The 24736-nt window shown below is 38.9% G+C and overlaps 1 pseudogene; it reads right to left on the reverse strand.

Moving 5' to 3' along the window:
• Positions 1-24618: 24618 nt before the first annotated feature.
• LOC129875396 (5S ribosomal RNA) lies at positions 24619-24736 on the reverse strand (annotated as a pseudogene).

The raw sequence follows: 24736 nt of genomic DNA on the forward strand, positions 1-24736 counted from the left end.
CGGACATACAGGTGTACCCCTACCAACTATACATAACCTGTCTCATGTTTATACCCCAAATGCATCAACATGTAAGAAACATATAAGCCGACAAGGCTGTAGTAATGTATAGGGTCATTCCGTACTACATATATACGCGAGCCGACAAGGCCGCCACAATACAGGGAACGCCCCAAATCATAAGTTATACCAGTACAGTTGTACATACATACATATACAACTCATGTACCACTGATATACAACTCATATACAGATCATACACAACTTATATACAACTCATATACAGCTCATACACCATTCACATATGTATACAACCCACATATATATACAACCCACATATGTATACAACCTACATATGTATCCACAGACCTCTAAGAGTAAGAAAACTGTACCATAAGGCAGGAAAAGGCCCCCGTCGTACCCGTGAACAAAACAAATATGTACAATAAGGTGTAGTACCCCAAAGTCAGGCTCCAGCATGATGGAGCACTTCCGGACCGCTGAGTGGGACTCTTACGCTGGCGGATCCCCAAACTGTATACCTGTACCTGCGGGCATGAATGCATCCCCCCGGAGAAGGGGGTCACTACGACATATGTACTGAGTATGTAAAACATAATATAACATAACTGAAACCATATCTGAAACCGCAAAGCAGGGGATAACATATCATATGAGAAATCTGTACCTATACCTTGTGAATCATAAGAGTATGCATGTTCAAATTATATCATATAGCCGGCCCTATTAGGGGTCCGGTGGATACATCTGTAATATCATCACAACCCAGTGCCATCATCATCTTGTTACCACATATCGTCATATAAATATATACACACATATCCCGGCCCTCTAGTGAGGAACTCGAGGAATAAGGCAGTGAACTGCGCACGAGAACATACCCCGGCCCGGGACTCGGTGAAAGATATGTTACTGTATACACGAGTAGAGTAATGAGCAACTATATGCAATTTAAATCATTATCGAAGACTCGACCGTTGAAGCAAATTAAGCTATCGTGTAAGAATCAAGATTGTAATGTAATCACCTTAAATGCCCTCTAAATGCCATTAGGGCTATACTAGTTAGTATCTCGGGGTCCTTAGACACGTACTAAGGTAATGCTAACCGCTTAAGGACTCCAGAATACATGTTTTCATATAGTCCTTACAACTAGGAGCCCGCATATTCATTAAGTCCTTAGTATAGATAAGGTTCAAGGAAAGTAGCTTAACTGTTAGAAAAGTTCATTACCCAGAAGTGAATAAGAGATACTTAAGAATGGAATTACTTCAGAGATCGCATCATTGCTTACTTACCTCTACGACATGCCAAAAGAAGAGAAAGAATAGGCTTTACATACCTCTTATGGATTCCCCGTAATCGTCCACGTCGTTGTCCTCGAAACCTATTTAACATGGAAGTAAGGAAAGTATTAACAACCTTAGACTTTTCTGCAACTTAGACTACCCACGAGTAATCATAGAACTCGTCCCCTCGCTCGCATCCTCGACTAGTTCCTTAACTAGTTAAGAAGTTAATGAAAATCGGACAGCACCTCCCCTATAATGTGCCCTATCCGAATCCACAACCATGTCCTTAGCACCTGCATCTAACCAACAATACAACCAGCAGCCCATACATATACATATTACGACAACATTATACAATATAAACCCCAACAATTCACTCAAAACTCAGATACCAAAACTAGAGTTTTTAATCTTTCTTTCGCGAATTCTTTAATTGCAAAGCGGAGGGTCGTGTGGATGCAACTAGCATCCCCCCACGCCCTTATCAACATATATTTCAGCACCACAGTACCTCACCACATGACCAGCAGTCACGCCCTACAAGCACAATGTATTATTCGATTCACAATTAACTATAGCGATTCCAATTTTGCTTATTTCGAACGCCGAACTTTTCAAACCTTTTCCCCAACTTCCAGCAGCTCCTAAGGTGTGTAATACACCCTAAATTAACATCATAAACTTCAAATTAGAGGGGAAGAACTTACCTTTTCCGAAATTGCTAAAACTAGCCGAAATTGTGTCTCCAAACTTTTTTTTTAGCGCAAAGTAACGTCGTGGCAGCTTGCTGTCCGATATTTGGCTGCACCGAATTCAAATTTTATACTACTAATACTTCCATATTATCATAGTATATGCTAATTAATTAATTTACGAAACAAAAATGGGACTTACCTATTTTTCTCCCAAAGTCGTCGCAATTTTCTCTCCTTAGCTTTAGGGTTTTTTGTTCACGTTGCTTGCTGGAAATTTGATGAATAAACTGAAGTTTGAGATACATATCACTTATATGGGTGGTCCCAAGGGGTGACACGTGTCAGACCCTAAGGGGGACACGTGTCCAGCCCCTATTGGGACACTGTGTCCATGCACTCCATGTGGGACTACCACGTGGCAGTGGGGCCCACCCACTCCCCAAGCAGGTGGGTCATGTACTTGACCCCAAGCAAGTGGGTCACCTGCTTGTTTAGGGGCTGCCATGTGTCACCCTCCCATTGGCTTCCCCGCAAAAAAAAAAATCTCCTCCTCGTGGGTTCGTAATCTCGTCCTAGTTTAAGAGCCTATGTCGTCCGTGCTACGCAAGCTTGGTGTGTATTCAAATAGCTTAGGTGTGTAAAACTTCTAAGTTAGGGGCGTACGTTGGTAAATCGAGTCCTACGACTCATTACTTAGCCTCCTACTTCTTCCGACTTCTCTTGATCTTATTTCCAATCTTCCCTACTATGGGGTGTCACATTCTCCCTTCTTAGAATTGTTTAATAGTGTCGTAACTTAGGCGGCTCACAGGATAGCTTTTAAGTAACTTTAGGAACCTTTCGAGTTCAAGAATGTGTGGTGTAACAAAAGTGGAAGGTTAATATCTTAGTGTTGCTTTTATGTTAAATGGGTTCAAAAGACGACGAGGCGAACGTGGTGAAGGGTAATCCATAAGAGGTATTTGAAGCTACCTTCTTTCTCTTGGCATGTTTTTGGCATAAGTATGTAGAGCTATCCTTCTTTTCTTTTGGCATGTATTAGATGTAAGTTATGAACGATATGTATATGAATCTTGGGGTAATTCTATTCATGAGCTCTGAACATGATGCATGATTCATAATTCTAGTTTACTTTTGAATGTTAAGGATCTTAAGGTAGTTGAGTTATCACCCTCGAGACTTCTATATGTGAAACAGTAATTGGATGCATAGGAAGCATGAACTATAATCCTTATTCACTTCTTGATATTAAAGTTCTTGAAGTAGTTAAACTACTACCCTCGAGTCTCCTACATGATGAATACTAATTGAATGCATAAGCTCCTATTCCTAAGGGTCTCTATGATGACGAACGTCTCCAATTCCATAAGTTGTTTAGCTTTGTCTCGATACACGTCTACGATTCCTGAGACTCTAGTTGATATGATCCCTAACGATGTTTAGAAGGTACTCAAGATGATTACTACTCTGGTCTTCAAGTGACGGTTCACTTGATTGTTTTATTGAGTCTTGGAGATGTCCTAGTTCCATATGGTTTCTCACTACTCTACTCATGCATACGGTAACCCTTCTTTCACCGATTCCCATGATGGGCCAGAAAAGTTATCGTGCACAGCTTTATTACTCCTTCATTGAGTCCCAGGCCAGCTATATATATATATATATATATATATATATATATGTGTGTGTGTGTATGAAGTATACGATGATAAAATGTCATATATGATGAAGTGAAGCATATGATGACACTGTATGTGATGAAGTTATTCACCGAGTCCCAGGACGGATATATATATATGATGATATGATGAAAATATGGATCAGACCCTACATTCCTCGGCACTATTTTAAATTATAGATTGGGTCGTATGTTTCTCAAGATTTTTTTAAATTATGGATCGGGCCGAACATTCCTCGACATATTTTATTATATAAGGATTGGGCCAACCGTTCTTGGGTATATTTTACTATGTGATAATGGAACCGAGTCCTATAATGGGTTGGGTACAGTACGACATGTACACTACTCTTTTACTGAGTCCCTCACTAAAGAGACGAATATGATAGATAGGCATGCATATAAAAATATAGTGATGTACTTATAATGTATGAAATGATATCATATACGATGGTATGATGATGTATACGATGATATGGTAATATCGAGTCCCACAGCGGGATGGAAGTGATATGTAAGGATGATATACATGCCCTCATTTCATAAGATGCAGGTATAGTAAATTATTAACAATTATACTTATTTTCTGCATCCCTATTTCAGTTGTCATTTCAGTTATGATATGTTATGCTTTATATACTCAGTACATATATAGTACTGGCCCCCCATTCTTCGAGGGGCTGCATTTCATGCCTGCAGGTACAGATGTTCATTTCAGAGATCCACCAGCTTAGGATTTCCGCTCAGTTATGTTGGTAGTGTTCCACTATTTTGGAGCATAGATTTTTGGTATTGGTCCTCCTATGTGTATATTTGTTTGTTCGGGAGTACAGAGGGGGCCCTATCCCTCCATATTTACCATTACTATTCTTAGAGGTCTGTGGACATAAGTATGTGGTTTGTTCGTAAGTTTATTCAGTTGTGTCTATATGATAGATAGTAAATAGTGTTATATCATGGCAGCCTTGTCGGCTTGCGTGCCTTTTCATGATATGATATAAATGAAAGAGGCTATATGTATATGAAAATGTTATCACCCACTAGGGTTCTTATGTATAGTTCGTATATTAGATATTTATGTATATGGGGGTCCAGGTCGGAACCCAGTCACGGCCTATAGGGTTGGGTCATAATAGTTTAAGCCAGCAGACTATGATCACCTTGATTTTATGAGTACACTTCTCAACCTAAAGAACTAGATCCCTCCAACCAGAAGACCAATGGATGTATGGAAATGTTGTTGCAAGAAGATTAAAGGCGTCCTTGTACACAAATTACATAGCTCTTGATATGTTGGATTGATTCCCTCCATACTTTGTTGCACACCTATTTTTCCATAGGTTCCAGTAAATAAAAATGGGTGTGGACTATAGAATTAATTTGTGAGCAGCATTTGAACTCTTTGAAGTCCACCACCTTATAATTATGTTCCTTAGAGGTGTTTAGTCATTATTGACTCCCAGAGAATCAGTAAAGAACTTCCAAATATATTTACCAAAGTGGCCTGTTAAAAATATATGCTCAATGGTATCCTTTCCTAGAGCATGATAGCAATAACATTCCTTAGGACTGTGACCAAAGCTAGTGATCTCCTTATTAGTAGTTAGCTTCCCTCTAAGTGTCCTCAATAAGTGGAAAGAGCATTTGAAATGTATGAGCATGAGCCAAGTATGGAAGTTAATGAAAGTCTTGCATTTCTTATCTCTTATCAAATTCCAAGTAGTAGAACAATTTAACTGCCCATCGCTATGTAGCTTCCATACAGGTGATCAGGAACTTGAGGTTGGTGTTGAAACTGAGTAGCAAGAATAATGGAGACAAGCTGAGCAGTAGCAGACTGGGTGATCTTTTCCACATCCCACTGACCATTAACCAAGAAAGAAGAAACTCTAATGTTGTTAGGTCTGGTAGGATCCGTTCTATACCCAGCTAAAGGACCTGTTCCCAAATAGTCATCCCAACAAAAAAAGCTAGATCCATAGTGAAGTATCCATTGAATATAGGGCTCCATTTTCTGCTTATTAATCATCATATCCTTCCAAGTGAGATGACAAGAAAACCTTCCATTCTTATATTTATATCACTTCTCTCTTTCTTACATTGATCGAACAAATGTTTCAAATGAGCATCCCATGGGGAAGAATAGACAAGATGGCTGTAATTGACAAAGTAGGGGGAGGTGAGTCTTGTCTCCTTTAACTTTGTCATACTCGGAGGTCCCAAGAGTACATGCCAGACAAAATGATGGTGTCTTTATATAGGGGATTGTCATTATCAGTCTTCAATTTCCTCTTTCTTCTTTTTCACTTGAACTGTGGTACACAATCTCCTTTTACTGGAAAGACCTCTATTAGACTAGGAGGTAGTGCGGGAAAGTATGAAATGCTTATTTACAATGAGGCGTCCCTTGATTGCTCTTGGATTGTACTAAGCAGCAATCCTTATTGTAGAATCAGACCTTTTCATTCTTCTCCTTCAATGCTAGTGAAGGGTTTTTAGAAAAGAAACTGTACCGATCCGGCAAACAAAGCAAAAAGAATGGCTCCTACATAAGTACAATAGAATAGAAGTGTTGTCACTTATATCTACCAAAAATCTATTTTGCATCTTTTAGAATTACACAGCGAGTCCAGACTAGCCTCCTGGACTGAACCCCCCATTCACTTGAGTAGGACTAGATCAAAAATTCCATTGAATGAAACCTTATGCTAAGGCTAAGCCTCATTTCTAGGAAGCCCACTAAGCCTTCAATCAGTTTGAAAAGAAGCCTCTCTTTAGTTCAAGAGTTTAGAAAGGCTCTTATCATGGGGAGGAGTTCAGACTTTCTTAGAAGGATAAGCTAGAACGATCTAGATGCCCTATTCTCTATCACTCTAGTCCTAGTCTTTCCAACAAGTGAGTGAGTGAGACTGACAAAACTAGGGTACTGGCCAGTGTGCTACATCTTAATAATAGGATTGGCCCTTTGCCAATATTATTCTCTCAAGAAATCACCCTAGAGAGAATTTTTAGTTCTGAACACCAACCAGGGTTTATATTAGAGAGAAATTGTCACGACCCAACCCCGTAGGCCGCGACTGGGGCCGGACCTGGACCCCTCGTATACCCAACTACCAGCTGTGATCAAATTGCACTGTAAATAAAACAATATTATATAACAGAACCCCATTGGGCGATAACATTTTCATGAATCTGTAGCCCTTTTCTTTTATATCACAACATAACAGGTCACGCAAGCCGATAAGGCCGCCATAACATAATAACATATATCATGTAGACCCAGCTGAATTAAACTGATATACACAACCCACATATACATGTCTGCAGACCTCTAAAAATATAAATGACAATATATGGCGGGATAGGGCCCCCGCCTACCCTAGAATAGACAAAACAATGTTATACACTAGTGGACAGTATCAAAAACTAGGCCCTGAAACAATGGAGCCTCTTCCAGCTGAGCTGCATGGAATCCTAAGATGACGGACTCCCAAACCTGTATCTGTACCTGCGGGCATGAATGTAGCCCCCCGAGAAAGAGGGTCAGTACGACATATGTACTGAGTATGTAAAATGTAACATAATACACTGGAGGTATATTCAAAATAGAGAAGTAGGGGAACAAATTATTAAATCAAATTTATGTACCTGTACTCTGTGAATCACAAAAGCATACATGCTCAATTTATACAATATAGCTGGCCCTTTCAGGGGTCCGGTGAATCACATCTGTAGGACCACAATAGGCCCGGCGCCATCACCACCTTATTACAATACATCATCAAACGACTAAGGAAATAGATTCCATTAATACTAAGATGTAACCTAGGGTGTTGGAAAGTAAAAGGGATTGATATTCATATTACTTTCATGTTGAATAGGTTCGAAGGACGGCAAGGCAAGCAGGATAAGGAATAATTCAGATAAGGTATGTAAAGCTTTCTCGTGGCATGTTTTGGTATAAGTTCGTACAACTATCTTTCTTTCCTTTTGGCAGTGTTTAGCCTTAAGTGAATTGTATATGAAGTGCGTGGATAATTCCATTCTCAGAATTCTGAGTATTTCCTAGTAGGGCTTCTGTATGTCAGAATGTAATGTATGGGAAGCTATCTCTCATTTCCATTGAGATGTATTTGATACAAAAATGAGATTATGATGCCATAGTGATTCACCGAGCCCCATGAAGGGACGGGTACGAAATATGTATATGAAGATCACCTGAAGGAAAGTACAGACTGCATAAAGCTTATTCTCTTTCTTCTTTTGGGCATGCCTTTGTCTTAGTTGTAAGTTGAATATTATCTGAGCTCTAGGGTAACTCCATTCTCAAACATCTCTTATTTACTTCTGAATATTGAACTCCTACAATAGTCAAACTATTTCCCTAGAATCTGTTATATGTTAAAAAGGTACCAAAGGTACAGACTCCAAGTCTTAAAGACTATACTAGATTAAGAGTTTTGATTCCATAAATGATTTGTCCCTATGTTAATACATGTCTAGGGTCCCTGAGATTACTTTTGAGACAGCCCTCGACTAGTTCTGTTATTCGCTAAGGCGTCGATGAAAATTAGGCAGTACCTCCCCTATAATGTGCCTTATCCGAATTTCCAATTAGGTCTCTAAGACCTACAGCCAACCAACAACAACCACCTGCATCAATTCACACCAATAATATACAACACAAACTCCAAACGACTTATTCAAAAATACGGTAGCACAATAGGTCGTCTACCCTTTATATTATAACGCCTTTCATTATATGCAACGAGGGGTCGTGTGGATTCAACTAGCAGCACCCTAACTCACATTAGAACATATTTAGGCCCTGCAACAACACATCAAACCCCTGCAGCAGCACCTCACACGAACAACACTATCCTTCGACGACAATTCAACTATAGCGATTCCAATTTAGTGTATTTCGAACGTCGAGCATTTCTACGACATTCTTAAACTTCCAGCAGCATACAAGGGGTGTAATACACCATATAACGACACCATAAACTTCAAATTGAAAGGAAAAACCTTACCTTACATTAAACTTGTCAAACTCGCCAAAACTATCAAAACGCAAAATTTGGACAGCCCACTGCCTTATATTGTCGCTTAGTTTCGGAGGGGTAATTGAAGGAAACAAGATTTATGGCCTCAATGAAAGTTATAGACATGTGTATCAAGGTCACAAACAATTTTTAATTACCCCTACAACAATTTTGTACGAAAATATATGACCAAAATACTTACAGCTGTCCGTGTAGAATTTCCAAAACCAAATCTGAGCAGTACCTCCTCTACACTTCATCACCATTTTTCGAGATGATACAAGTAAAACTGGATTTTGAAGTCTAAATGAAAGTTATAGACCCATGAAATACCTTTCCAAAACATATTGAATCACCGAAAAAAAGTTATACACAAGAAGTTATGCCAATATTACTAATCATTGTCCCTTCCAAAAATAGGTTTGTTAACTAGCGTTTTCTCTTTAAGTTTCTCTTAGTTTTCCAAGTGAAGAACTGAAAATATGGTTGCGTAGGCATCGTAATATACATATATACACCTCCATGTATTTTAGGAACGTCGTACATAATTAATTCACGGAGAAAAAATTAGAAAACTCATCTTTAAACTTCAAGAACCATGGCTGCCTCTCTTTCTCTCTCCCTCAAGTTTTTTTTCTCTATGTTGGCTGATGTTTTTGATGTATAACTGAAGTATATGATATATATCAACATATATATGTGGCTTTAGGGTGTGACATGTGTCAACCCAAAGAGGTGACACGTGTCCAGCCCCTATTGGGCCACCGCACCTACCTGTTCAAGGAGGGGCTGCCACGTGGCAATGGGGCCCACCTCCCCCAAGCAGGTGGGTCACCTACTTAACCCCAAGCAGGTGGGTCACCTTCTTGCTTAGGTGCTGCCACGTGTCACCCTCCCATTGGCTGCCCCGCGAATTTTTTTTTTTCTTTCTCGTGGGTTCATAATCTTGTTCGTAATCTCGTCTCACTTTAAGAGCCTATGAAACCCTTGATACATAAGTTGGTATGTAATCCAATAGCTTAAGTATGTAAGACTTCCAAGTTAGTAGCTTACGTAGGTAACTCGAGTCCTACGACTCATTTCATAGCCTCCAACTCTTTCCGGATTCGTATAACTCTATTTCCAACCTTCCTTCTCACGAGGTATCACAATCCCATTTCCTTAGAGTTGTTTTATAGGATCGTAACTTAAGTAGCTCACATACTAGCTTCTAAGTAACTTAAGGAACATTTCGAGTTCAAAGATGTGGGGTGTAATAGAAATGGCTACATCTGCAACTTTTCTTACACCTATGCCCCCTTCATCATAAGGCAGGCTTAAATTTTTCCAAGAAGACCAATGATACTTCTTTTTGTCCATCTTTTATGCCCAAAACAAGTCAACACTGAGAGCTTGAATCTATTTGATGGTGGTTTTGGGAGGGGAGATAGCAAAAAGGAGATGATAGGGAGATTGGATCACATGCTTGACAAGGATGACCCTTCCCCCATAGCTCAAAATCTTGGATTTCCATCCTGTGATCCTAGCATTGACTTTAGACACCAAGTTAGAGTAATAAAATACTATTTTTCTTCTAATGTAAATAGGACATCCCAAATAAGTTATGGAACTCTACTTTTGGCTAAAACCAGTCACTTTTTTATCCTATTCATATTAGCTTTGAATACATTAGAAGGTACCATGAAGTGACTCTTATCCCTGTGGATAACCTATCCAAAAACTTTCTCATAAGTTTTCAGGGTTTTCATGATGAGTTTGAGTGAAGACTTTCTTCCAGAAGTAAATATAATGACATCATCTGCAAAGCTGAGATGATTGACATGAGGACCCTTTTTCCATGTAGAAACCATATTACCCACGATCAAAGTGTAATTTGTTCATCAATCTACATAAGACTTCAACCCCCAATATGAAAAGTGTAGGAGATAGTCGATCACCTTGTTTGAGCCCTCTAGTTTAATGGAAGAACCCATGCCCAGACCCATTAACAATCACACAATACCAGTTATTAGACATAATCCTCCAAGATATGTCAATGAAGCATTCTCCAAAATCCATTCTTCTAAGAATAAGGAAAATATAGGACTAGGAAACCCTATCATATGCCTTAGCCATGTCCAAATTAATAACCACATTACCACCTATATTTGGCTTCTTGATCTCGTGAATAATTTCCTTATCTAAATAATGTTTTAAGAGATACTTGTATTTTTCACAAAACCTAAATGGTTCTGAGAAATAAGAGTAGGAAGAATAGGGGCTAGACTTAAGCACAACAGCTTGGATATTATCTTGTTGGTAAAACTGCTTAGGCCTATAGGTCTAAACTCTGAAATTTTGTTAGGATGGTCTACTTTTTAGTGTAGGACCAAACATGCATGAGAAAAGAATTTTGGCATAGTGTTACCACTAAAGAAAGACTGAATAACCCTCATGAGATCCTTATGGATAATGCTCCAACATGCTTTGAAAAAATGACCATTCATGCCATAAGGACCAGCTGCAGAGTTGGAATTCATATAGAAAACCACCCTTTTCAATTCCTCCAAAGTTGATCAGCTTGGAGTTGTATGTTCTACTACTCAGTAACCATTCTAGAAATAATGTTAATTGCTTCCTCCTGAATATACTTATTCTCTCCTATGAAAATCTATTGGAAGTGACTGCATGCAGCCTTGGAAATATTTTCATCTCTTTGCAACCAAGTACCCTCTTCATCTTGAATTCTATTGAAGTATGACTTTTTTATCCTCACTCTAATCAGTGCATGAAATTACTTAGAGTTCACATCACCCTATTTAAACCATTGTAGCTGAGTTTTCTGCTTTAGGATAGCCTCCTCCATCTTTAAATATTGATGTATTATGCATTCAGTGCATTGATGTTGATCCTGTTATGTTTTGAGTTAATATTGATCAGATTTTCCTCAGCATTTCTAACCCTTTCTTCATACCCTTTCACCTTGGCATATATATCTCAAAACTCCCTTCTTGACCAATTACTTAAAATAGCTGATAAGAAGTGGGCAGTGATCTGATCCCATTGATGGCAGATAGGATATGGAATTGTGGGGCATGATCTCAAGCCACTTGTCATTCACCATGTCTCTCTCTAGCCTTTTCCATATTCTGAATTAGATTCCCCTCTGATTAGACCATGTAAACCTCTGCCTAGTATAGCCTATATACAATAACCCACAAGCCTCAATGACATTAATAAATTCAAAGCTCTTGGTCATATTGTTAGGGATACCTCCAAGCTTTTCTTCAAGTGTAGTAATCACATTAAAATCACCCATAGTGCACCATGGTAAGTTGGTGTTAGCTTGATGTAACAGACTATCCCATAAGGGTAACATGATGGATATTTTTGAGACTTTTGAGCCTTTCCAAGGCACCTTGGGTATTAACACCCTTTATATTCCATATGATTGTAATAATAATTGGATATTCTTAGCTTGGAACAATCTACTGTTTGGTCTGCTAATAGGGGAAGAATTTGTGGAGCTGGTAGGTTTGGAAGTAAACTTGGTTTTGTGGATACCTCTTGGGGATAATCCTTGACTATTAGTGACCTGTTGAAGTTCCTCCTCAACTCCATTATCAGTAGAGGTACTGAAGGCCTTAATTAACTGCTCACTAACCTCATTATCCTTATCAATCTCTTCTAATGGTAGATTATCCTTATCTATTGTTATACTCCGTACTTTTGTACCTTGAAAGACTTTTGTATCTTGAGAGGTTTTTGAGTTTTTTGGAAGGTTCTCAAGCTTCTTAAGTTTCTTGAACCTCTTAAGCTTCTTAAATTTTTATTTAAGCTTCTTAAGTATCTTGAAAGGATCGTAAGCTTCTTATAAGTTGTCATGTGAGTCAGATAATCTATGACGCTATCAAACAACTCTAAGGAAGGGAGAATGTGGCACCCCATAGAAGGGACGATTGGAAATGTGGTTATGAGAATCCGAAAGGAATTGGAGGCCAAGTAATGAGTCGTAGGACTCGACCTACTTACGTAAGCTACCAATTTGAAAATCTTACATACTTAAGTTACTTGAGTACATACCAAGATTACGTAGTAAGGATTGCATAGTTTCGTAAAGAAAAATAAGATTACGAACCCACGAGGAGGAAACGAAAGCGACATGTGGCAGTCCATGAGAGAGTGCCACATGACAGCATAAGGGAGTGACATGTGGAAGAAGCTGCAGCAAGGGGGTGAGCCCCTACATGCCATGTGACAGCCCCTAAGTGGAGGGGGTAATGCGTTGGCCCTATAAGAGCTTGACACTTGTCACCACTTAGGGGTTGACATGTGTCACCCCTCAGGTGGCCTATATATAGATGTTTTTGAAGACTTTTAAGTCATCCTTATCCTTTAAGTTCTTTTTATCCAAAAAAATTCAAGAAAAGTCTAGAAGAAAAGAGAAGAGAAACTTGAAGCTAGAGAGAAGAGAGAGCTTCGGTTTTGGAGGAAAAAAAGGTAAGTCTCCAATTTTGTTCCGCGAATTAATTACTTAGGGTGCACCAGGATGTTATGAAGGTGCTATTAATGAATATTTATGGCTTGGAGCAGCCCAAAATGTTATCAAATAGCCACGAAGTTTTAGGCGTGCTAAAGGAACCTTTGAGGCAAGTTTTGGCAAGTTTCTGACAAGGTAAGTCTTTCCCTTTCAAATTGAAGTTTATGATGTTTTTATGGGGTATATTACATGTCTTAAATGAAGCTGGAAGTGGAAGAATTGCATAAGGATGCTTGACGTTAGAAATAAACTATATTGATGTTGCTAGCGTTAAATCGAAGTCGAGTAGTGGGTTGTCGTTGTGGTGTTGTGGGTGCAGCTGGTTGGGTTGCATATTTCAGGGATTCAAAGTATTTTAAAAAGGGTGTGGGTGCTTCTGGTTGCATCCACACGACCCTCCATTTGCATTGGTTAAAGATTTTGCGAAACAAAAATTAAAAACTCTAGTTTTGTAGCGTAGTTTGGAGCTAGTTGTTTGGGGCTTGTATTGTGTAAGGTTGAAGTGATAAACTTGTAAATATGTTGCTGGTTGTTATTGTTGCTATGGTTGTTGACATTTTGGCCGAATTGAAATCTTGGGAATGTTGAAGTTATAGGGGAGATGCTGCCCGATTTTTGGTAGGTTCGGAACTAGTAACAAACTAGTCGAGGGTAATGGATAAGAAAATAACTCCTATCAGTACTTGGGTGTAGAGTTGGAAATTGGAAAGTGAAAGGTCATTAACCTTAGTATTACTTTCATGTTAAATAGGTTCAAGAGACTACGAGGCGAACGTGTAAGAGTAATCCGTAAGAGGTATGTGAAGCTATCCTTCTTTTCTTTTGGCATGTCTTAGCCTTAAGTGATTGATATACGAAATGTGGGGATAATTCCATTCATAGAACTCCAAGTATGACTCATAAGTCTTATTCACTTCTCGATGGTAGAATTCCTATACTAGTTGAGTTATTACCTCTCAAGGCTTCTATATGATGAGGAGTAGTAAGTATGTGAAGTTATCACCTTTCTCTTGGCATATTTTGGCATAAGTACGTAAAGCTACCCTTCCTTCCTCTTGATATTTCTTTGAGATAAGTGTGGTGCTATGATGATAAGGTAATACAATAAGAAGGTTATGATACCGAGCCCATGACGGGCCGGGTATGATATATGTAAATGATGACTCCTTGAGGAAAAGTAGAGACTAGGTAAAGCTTATTCTTTCTCTTCCTTTGGCATGTCCTAATTGTAAGTAAAATGTGATACGAGCTCTGGGGTAACTCCAATTTTAAGTTCTAAATGTAATCCGTATCTCTTATTCACTTCTAAATGTCAAACTCTTGTAGTAAGTTGAACTACGTTCCTTGAACTCCATAGGTTGAGAAATACTGGATGCATAAGCTCCTAGTTCTAAGGACTATGTGACGACAGGTATCTCTGATTCTATGAACTGTTAGTATTACTTTAGCACATGTCTAGGGTCCCCGAGATCCTAAGTGGTATAGGCCTTAATGGCATTTAGAAGGCACTCGAGATGGCTACACTACTATTTTGGTCCTCAGACGATAGCTTAATCTTCTTAGATTGTCAAGTCTCTGATAATGATTAAGATTGTATATGGTTACTCACTATCTTACTCATGTATACTGTAATACATCTTTCATCAAGTCTCATAAAGGGCCGGGTACGGTATATGATGATGATGACACCGAGTCCCATAAAGGGTTGAGTACGGTATATAATATATGGATCGGGCCGAATGTTCCACAGCATTACTATATAATATACGGATCAGACCGAACGTTCCTCGGTATTACTATATAATATATGGATCGGGTTGAATGTTCCTTGGTATTACTATATGATATGTGGATCAGACCGAATGTTCCTCGGTATTACTATATGATATGTGGATCGGACCGAACATTCCTCGATATTACTATATGTATATGGATCAGATTGAACGTTCCTCAACATTATTATATGAGATAGCACTAATAGTATATAGATGCTTATGATAACAGAGTAATGTAGTCATTACACCAAGTCCCCGAACGAGCCGGGTACAGTACGTGATGATAGTATGTACAACTTTATGTTATAATCTACAGGTATAGTAAATGATTAGATGCCATACTTGCCCCTGCATCCCTGATGTTACACCCTGTACTTTAGTACCTTGGAATGCTTCTTAAGCTTCTTAAGTTTCTAGGAAGACTCTTAAGTTTCTTAGAAGTCATCATGTGATTCAGATAATCTATAACGCTATCAAATAATCCTAAGGAAAGGAAAATGAGATACTCTATAAGAGAGAAGATTGGAAATAGGGTTATAAGGATTTTAAATGAGTTGGGAGGGGGGGGGTAAAATAACAAGTCATGGGACTTGACTTACTAGCGTAATCTACCAACTTGGATGTCTTACGTACTTAAGATACTTGAGTACACATCGAGCTTAAGTAGCAAGGAATATAAAGGTTCTTGAAGTGAGATGAGATTACGAATCCATGGAAGGGAAATAAGGAGATGATGCGCCTACGTGAAACAAGTAGGTCATGCACCTACTTGGACCAAGTAGGTGACTCACCTACTTGGGGTGGATCCCACGCTGCCACATGGCAGCATGTGAGTGGGCGCATGGATGAGATGGCGCCCTAGGGGATGACACGTGTCACCCCTAGGGGCTTCCACATTTCCCCTCTTAAGTACGCATATATATACATGTTGTGATGACTATTAAGTCATTTTCATCCAAAAATCAGCAATAAAGAAGAGAAAAAAATGTGAGAAAGAAGAGAAAGCAGCCACGGATTTGGCCAATTTGAGGTAAGCCTCCAACTTTCATTTCGTGAATTAATTATTTAAGGTATCCCATGGATACATGACGGTTTTTAACAGCATAAAATTACTATTTGGGGCAGCAATGAAGGGACGCGAACAGCCCGTCAATTTTCAGCATGTTAAGAGAACTTTCGAGGCAAGTTTTAGCAAGTTCTAGCAAGGTATGGCTTGGTTGTCTTCTCCCAAATTTTGGTAAGGGTTTTTATATATTATGAAGGTATAAATATGGATTGTAAACATCAAAATATACATGTTACGACTAAAGAACATTGCAGGTCATGTAGGGGCTGGTTTGACACAATTTTAATGGGTTAAAGTTTGGCTAGAGTCGTTGTTATTGTGGTGTTGTGTTGGAAGTTGTTTTGTAGTATTTAAGGGATGGAACATGACTAAAAATTACTATATATGCTTCTGGATTCATCCACATGACACCCCGGTTCATGTGGTTAAAGGTTTTAAGAAATAGAGATTAAAAATCCTATTTTTGTATCGTAGTTTTAAGCGAGTTGTTTGGAGTTTGTGTTGTGTAATGTTGAAGTGTTTTACTTGTATATATTCTGATGATTGTTGTTTTTGGTTGGATGCTAAGGTTTGGAGGTTAAAACGGAAGTTTGGATAGGGCAAGTTATAGGGGAGATATTGCCCGATTTCCGCTAACTTCGTAACTAGTAATGAACTAGTCTAAGGGAATGGATAAGGGATTGGTTCCTATGGGTAATTGGTGGTAGAATTATAAGCTGGAAAGTCAAAGGTCACTAACCTTAGAATTACTTTCATGTTAAATAGGTTCAAGAGATGACGAGGCGAACGTGTCAAGAGTAATCCATAAGAGGTATGTAAAGCTAACATTTCCTTCTTTTGGCATGTTTTTGGCATAAGTATGTAAAGCTTATTCTTTCTTTTAGCATGGTAGTTATGAAACAAATATATGATTTTTTTATGATTCCAAGGAGGTACCTATTCTTAGAGCCACTAGGATGGCCAATTTCTTGATTTTAAAAGGACATTTTATTACGCTTTGATACGAGTATATAGTTCCAGAAGTTCCATTTTGATGTAATCCATTATGACTTTCAAAAGGTACTTGATATGATTTTTATCTTGATTTTGAATGATAGCTTATTTTAATTATTCCATTGAGCCCCATAATATATTTTGAAATATGAAAACGATTTCAGAAAGACTATTTTGACATAGACCATCGTGACATTTGAAAGACATGCGCTATGATTATCGCTTAATTTCTCTTATGTGACTTGGCATCGGAGTTACGCTATCGAGTCTCTGGAAATATTTTGTATTTTATATTATATTTAGTTTCTCACTACTCTACTCGTGGATGCCTCAATACTTCTTTCTGTCACGACCCATCCCCGTAGGCCGTGATGAGTGCCTGAACTGGACACCCATGTGTACCCCGGCCAATTATGCATAACCTGTCTCCTGTTTACACTCAGCATATATTAAAAGGGAAAGTAACATATAGGCCGACAAGGCTGTAGTAAGACATAAGGACGTTCATAATACAAATACACGCGAGCCGACAAGGCCGTCACGACACCGGGAATGCCCCGAAGTATAATTCATACCAGTACAGCTATACATACCCATGTATACAACTCATATACAGCCCACACACAACTCAAATATAGCTCATATACAGCTTAGATACAGTCCATATACACATACGTTCTACACACACACAACCCACATTTGTATCCACAGACCTCTAAGAGTCAGAAGAACAGTAACATAAGGCGAGACAGGGCCTCCATCGTACCCGTGAACGAATTAATATAGACATAAGAACTTAGTACCCAAAATTTAGCTCCAGCACAATGGAGCGCTCTTAGACCGCTGAATGGGACTCCTACGCTGGCGGATCCTCAACCTGTGTACCTGTACCTGCAGGCATAAAATGCAGCCCCCCCGAAGAAAAGGGGGTCAGTACGATATATGTACTGAGTATGTAAAGTATAACATAGTATAACTGGAGGTATATCCGAAACAGAGGCATAAGAGAACAATTTATCAAGTCAGAAACATGTACTTGTATGCTGTAAAATTATAAAGACATGCATGCTCAGATTTTCAATATAGCCGGCCCTATCAGGGGTCCGGTGAATCATATATGTAGTATCAGTATCAGGCCCCGTGCCATCACCAACTTATTACAACGCATCATCATCATATATATACATATGTACCCGACCTTCTAGTAAAGGACTCGGTGGACAATGCAGTGAATTGCACGAATCTGATAACCGGCCCAGGACTTGGAGAAGAAGTGTTACAGTATACACGTGTAGAGTAGTGAGAAACCAAACACAGTTTAAATCATTATCCGAGACTCAATTGTATAAGAGGACTAAGTTATTGTCTAAGAATTCGAGTAACAGTATAGTCATTTGAGTTGCCCTCTAAGTGCCATTAGGGGCTACATTAATTACATCTCAAGGTTCCTAGACATATACCAAAGTAAGACTATTTACCAAGAACTCCAGAGTATTCGTCTTCAAAAAATTTTATGACTAGGAGTCTGTATATTCATTAAGTCCTCAGTGTATAAAAGATTCAAGGAAATTAGCTTAACTATTATACAAGCTTTAACATTCGGAATTGAATAAGGAGCATTCAAGAATGGAATTACTTTAGGCGTTATATCACTGCTTACTTACCTCTATGACATGCCAAAAGAAGAGAAGGGACAAGCTTCACATACCTCTTATAGACTTCCCTTAGTCGTGTTTACGTCGTCGTCCTTGAAACCTATTTAACACGGAAATAAGGTGAGTATTAACAACCTTAGATTTTTCAGAAACTTAGGCTACCCACCCGTATTCATAGCATTTATCCCCTCGCGTGTCTTCTCGACTAGTTCCTTAACTAGTTAAGGCGTTAACGAAAATCGGACAGTACCTCCCCTATAACGTGCCCTATCCGAATTCCCAACCATGTCCTTAGAACCTACAGCCAACCAACAAAACAACCAGCAGCCCATACATATACATATTACGACAACATTATACAATATAAACCCCCAACAATTCACTCAAAACTAAGATACAAAAACTAGAGTTTTTAATCTTTCTTTCGCGAAATTTTTAATTGCAAAGCGGAGGGTGTGTGGCTGCAACTAGAATCCCCCCACGCTCTTATCAACACACATTCTATCACCCTAATAGCTCACCATGTAACACCCCAATTTATTTCTAAGAATTATTTATTTATTTGTTTAGTTATGTTTTTTGGATGATCTGAATTTAGGAGGACATAACCCTATCAAAATTTGAAAATTTGGGAAAACCCATAAAATGAAAGTTGTAGATAATTGAAATACCTTTCCAACCATAGTTCATGGTCTTATATATGACATCGGAATAAAAAGTTATGGACATTATAAGGCAGAAGGGTCAAGATGGGCAGAAAGTTTGGCCCAATTCGATTCCAAGTCGGGTTAGCCCACATTTCTTACCATGTAAGAGATAAGTTCAGCTTTATCTCTTTCCTTTCATTCAATATAATTCCAGAACACCATAGAGATATATATATAGAGAGAGAGAGAGAAAGAGAATTAAAAGCCATTTTTTGACCCAAATTCGAGTCCCGATTTCCGAAGCTCGTGAAGAGAAAAACGTTGCACGTTGCGTTGTCTTAATTTTGAGCTAAAAATCAGAGAAGAAGGAGTGTATTAAGGTGGTTGACTTATACTTCAAGGTAAGATTGAGGTGTTGTTTTTCCTTATTATCAAGCTTGTTTAGAGATTTAATGGATTAGAACAGAGAAAATAGTGTTATAAACTTGTTTGTTGCTTTGTTGGAATTTATGGATTAGGGAATGTTTTGGTTGGATTAAATGGGTGGAATTAGTTAAGTTATGAAGTAGAATGATTGTTTATATTGTTGTTGATGTTCTTGATAAGTTGTTGTCGAAATTGGGGGAATAAACTTTGCTTGCAAACCCGTTTTTGGTTGGGACTGCTGTTAGTAATTGTAGTATAACTCCTTGTGTAAAACTTAGTTTTGAGTGATTCAAGATGTTTTGGAAATCTATTTCATAGGGCTATAACTTTTATTTAGGATCCAAAATCTATTTTTGCTTTTATTGACTCGAAAAAGGGTGATGAAGTACAGGGGAGGTGCTGCCCAGATTTTGGTCTAAAAATCCTACATGGACTGCTGTGGGTATTTTGAGCATATCTTGTTGTACATAATTGTTGTAGGAGTGATTCAAAGTTGTATATGACCCTAAGACATATAGCTATAACTTTCTTTGAGGACACAAAGCCTAATTATCCCATTTACCCCTTCGAAACTGAGCAGCAATACAAGACAGTAGTGTTGCCCAGAATTTCCGTTTTGATACTTTGGGTTGATTTTCAGTGATTTTATGTTTAGTTTCGATATGCTGGAACTTTTTGTCACGACCCAGAACCGTAGGCCGTGACTGGAGTCCAGCCTGGACCCCCGTATGCATATAACTCAGGTGTAGTCACACCGGTTTATAAATAATAGAATCATGTACAGGAGAATCCCAATGGGTCATAGCATTTTATGTACCTGTAGCCTCTTTTATTTGTGTCATGACATGAAAAGGCACACAAGCCAACACGGCTTCCATAACACATACCTGTAATACATCATGTAGACCCAGCTAAACAAAACTTACACATACAACCCACATATATGTCTACAGACCTCTAAGAGTAGTGACGATATCATATGGCGGGACAAGGCCCCTACCATACCTTTGAATAAATAAATATATACATCAGAGGTTTGGTACCAAAACTCAGCTCCGAATCAATGGAGCTTCTTTTAACTTGCTGGGTGGAATCCTGAGCTAGTGGACTCCCAAACCTGTGTCTGCACTTGCGGGCATGAAATGCAGCCCCCCGAAGAAAGGGGGGTCAGTATGATACATGTACTGAGTATATAAAGCATACAACATCATAATTATGACAATACTGAAATAGGGATGCAGGATACAAGTATAATAGTTAATAAAGCACTATACCTGCGTCTTACAAAATAGAGTCATGTCTACCCTCATCAACCCTGTACCCGGCTCCCTAGGGGCTCGATGGTACAAAAACATCATCTATCATGATAGGCATATATATGATTTTAGCGCTGTGGAACGTACAGTCCGATCCATGTATAACGCAAGTACCTGCCGAGGAACAATGGCCCGATCCATATATCATGTTATAATAATGATAATGCCAAGGTACGATGGCCCGATCCGTATATCATGATGATGCCGAGGAACGACGGCCCGATCCGTGTCTCATATAACAGTGTCGAGGTACGACGACCCGATCCGTATAATGCATAATAGTGTCGAGGTACGACGGCCCGATCCGTATACATGTATATCATATAACAACGCCGAGGAACGATGGCCCGATCCATATATAATGTAATATGCATATACATACATGTAGGACTCATCAGCATATCAAATATCCCTCAACCATTATCATAAAGTATGCCCAAGAACCCCCAGGTGTAGGAGCTTACACCTCCAATCATTATTCAACCTATAGAAGGCTCGAGGGTCGTAGTTTAACTACTTTAAGACCCTTAGCATTTAGGAGTGAACTAGAGTAACGAGTTATACTCGCAACTTACAACTGGAACTACCTCTATACTCAAATCGTATCTCAATTTACTTACATTTAAGACATCCCAAAGGGAAGGAGAGACAGGCTTTACACATACTACCTTTCATCATATAAAAGCCCTAAAAGGCAACAACTCAACTATTACAGGAGTTCTATCATCATGGAGTGAATGAAACTCATAGTTCAGGCTTGGAATTTATGAATGGAATTACCCCAAGCTCATATGCATGTCATTCATTACTTACGTCTAACACATGCCAACATAAGAGAAGAATAGCTTTACATACTTATGCCAAAAACATGCCAAAAGAAAGCTTCACATACCTCTGGTCGACTGCTTTTAGCCCGGCATGTCTCATCATCCTCTGAACCTATTTAACACGAAGGTAATACTAATATTAGTAACCTTCAACTTTCCAGCTTCCAAATCCACAACCAAGCACCCATAGGAACCAACTCCTTATTCTCCTTTCTCGACTATTCTCAACTAGTTTATTAACTAGTTAAGAAGTTAACGGAATTCGGGCAGCATCTCCTCTATAACTTTCCCTATCCGAATTCCCAATTCTATCCCTAATCACTACAGCCAACCAACAACAATAACCTGCAACTCATATACACATAAAACATGGCAACATTATACAACATAGGCTCCAAACAACTTTCTTAACATTACGATATTAAAATAGGGTCTTTAGCCTTTATTTCGTAAAACCTTTAATCGTGCGGAGAGGAGGGTCGTGTGGCTGAAACCAGCAGCTCCCCCACCTTATTTAGAACATATTTACACCCTGAAACACGCACCACACAACCAGCAGCAACCTCCACACACATAACGCCTCATTTCGATTACAATTCCACTATGACAACTTCAATTTTACATTGTCTTCAACGTCAAACATTTCTATCGTGTTTTTACATTTTCGAAATTGGCCAAAACTCGCCAAAGTTGTCAAAACGTGAATTCTGCACAGCTTACTCTCTCGTATTGTCTCTTAGTTTTGAAGGGGTAATTGACGGAAACAGGATTTGTGGACTCAAGTAAAGTTGTAGACATGTGTCTCAAGGTCGCATACCATTTCGAATCATCCCTACAGCAATTTTGTACAAATAGATATGCCCAAAATACCAACAGCAGTCTGTGTAGGATTTCCAAAACGAAATCTGGGCAGCACCTACCCCATACTTCATCACCCTTTTTCGAGCTGATAAAAGAAAAACTGGGTTGTAGAGGCTAAACAAAAGTTATATCCCTATGAAATATCTTTCCAAAACATCTTGAATCACTTGAAACGGAGCTATACAGAAGGAGTTATGATAGTATTAGTAACAACAGTCCTCTTTAAAAACGGGTTCTTCAATCTGTGGCTGCCTAGCTTTCTCTTTCTCTCACGTTTTCTCTCAACTTCCTTGGCTGATTTTTGGATAATGAAAAAGTTAAGAGTCACATAATACATATATATACACCTTTTTAGAAGGTGCCACATGGAAGCCCCCTAGGGTGACATGTGGCAGCCTCCTAGGGTGCCACCTAAACTTATTCGGCCAGTCACATGCTGCCATGTGGCAGTGTGGGTCCCACCTAGGTGTGTCACCTACCTGCTTGTCACCTGCTTGCTTTGCTTTCATAAGTTCGAAAACTAGTTTTTGCTCCCTTTCGTAGGTTTGTCATCTCACTTTATTTTAAGAGCCTATGTAATCCGTGCTATGTAGGCTTGGTATGTCCTCCAGTAGCTCAAGTATATAAGACTTTTACATTTATAACTTATGTAGTTAAATCGAGTCCTATGACTTGTTACTTGGGCTCCAATTCCTTCCGGATTCTTATGACTCCATCTCCAACCTTCTCTACTATGAGGTATCACATTCTCCCTCCCTTAGAGTCGTTTGATAGTGTCGTAGTGTATCCGCGCATGATAACTTTTAAGAAACTTAGTAGCCTTCCCAGGAACTTAAAAAGCTTAAGAAGCGTTCTAAGGTATCAAAGTACGGGGTGTAACATCCTTCCCCCCTTTAGAACATTCGTCCCCGAATGTTAACCACAATACTAGTAGTCAGTAACTTTGTTACTAACATCTTACCTTCTGTCGAGTATAGCCTAGCTATTCCTTACAGTTTGTTTCAGTTCTCATAGTAATTCCCTTATTGTATTCACCTACTTTGTATGCACCCATTCTATGATGTCATACTTATTTAAGGACCTTATCAATAATTCTCAACACTATCGCAGGTATCATCTTGGCTTCTATCCGCCTATTGTTGTCTTTTAAATTTTGCCAGCTTGTTCCAGCATGGGATCTCACTTGAAATTTAAGTATTCACATTAATACGTTTTATTGTTGATTGGTTTCATTCCACGCTTGTATCTTCCATATCCACTTCCCCCCTTTTGGGGTGTACCCATGTCACTATCTGTTTGGGTTCTACTTTACATCCTTATTTCTAATTTTCTAATACATATGATTCATTTCTAACACATTTGATACACTGCATCATATCTATGCCCTCCTTTATATTGTCCATACCTTTGGTTGCCCAGGTACGACAGCTTAGCACTATCATGAGGTGCTAATTTAGTCTAATTGTTGGTACTTGAGTCACGTAGCAATTTATTCAAAGTGACTTCCCATTTATTTTGATCAATAACTAGCTAGGGCTTATAGCCGTTTCCAATTCTAAAATAGGCAGTACTTACCTTCCGACGCTCGGTGTCCCAAGCTTTGTCGTAGCCCTAGCCTTATCCCAGTGGGTACCACTTGTCCTTTTAATGAATTCGCAATGCACTAGTTATTTTGCAAAGCTACATCCCCTATCTCAAAGGGTGTTATCATCTTTCACGGTGGAGTCACGTATCCACAATGCTTCTTTATATCAACAATGCCATGTAAGGCCAACGCATATATACATGCATATTATCTCATATCACAGCCACACAGGGCTTCCCAGGGGGTCACCCATCCCAATATTACTCTTGCCCAAACACGCTTAACTTCGGAGTTCTGATGGAATCCGGTGCGTTAGTGCTAGTATGATCGCATCC

Source organism: Solanum dulcamara, chromosome 11, assembly GCF_947179165.1.
Source record: "Solanum dulcamara chromosome 11, daSolDulc1.2, whole genome shotgun sequence".
NCBI classification, from domain to species: domain Eukaryota; kingdom Viridiplantae; phylum Streptophyta; class Magnoliopsida; order Solanales; family Solanaceae; genus Solanum; species Solanum dulcamara.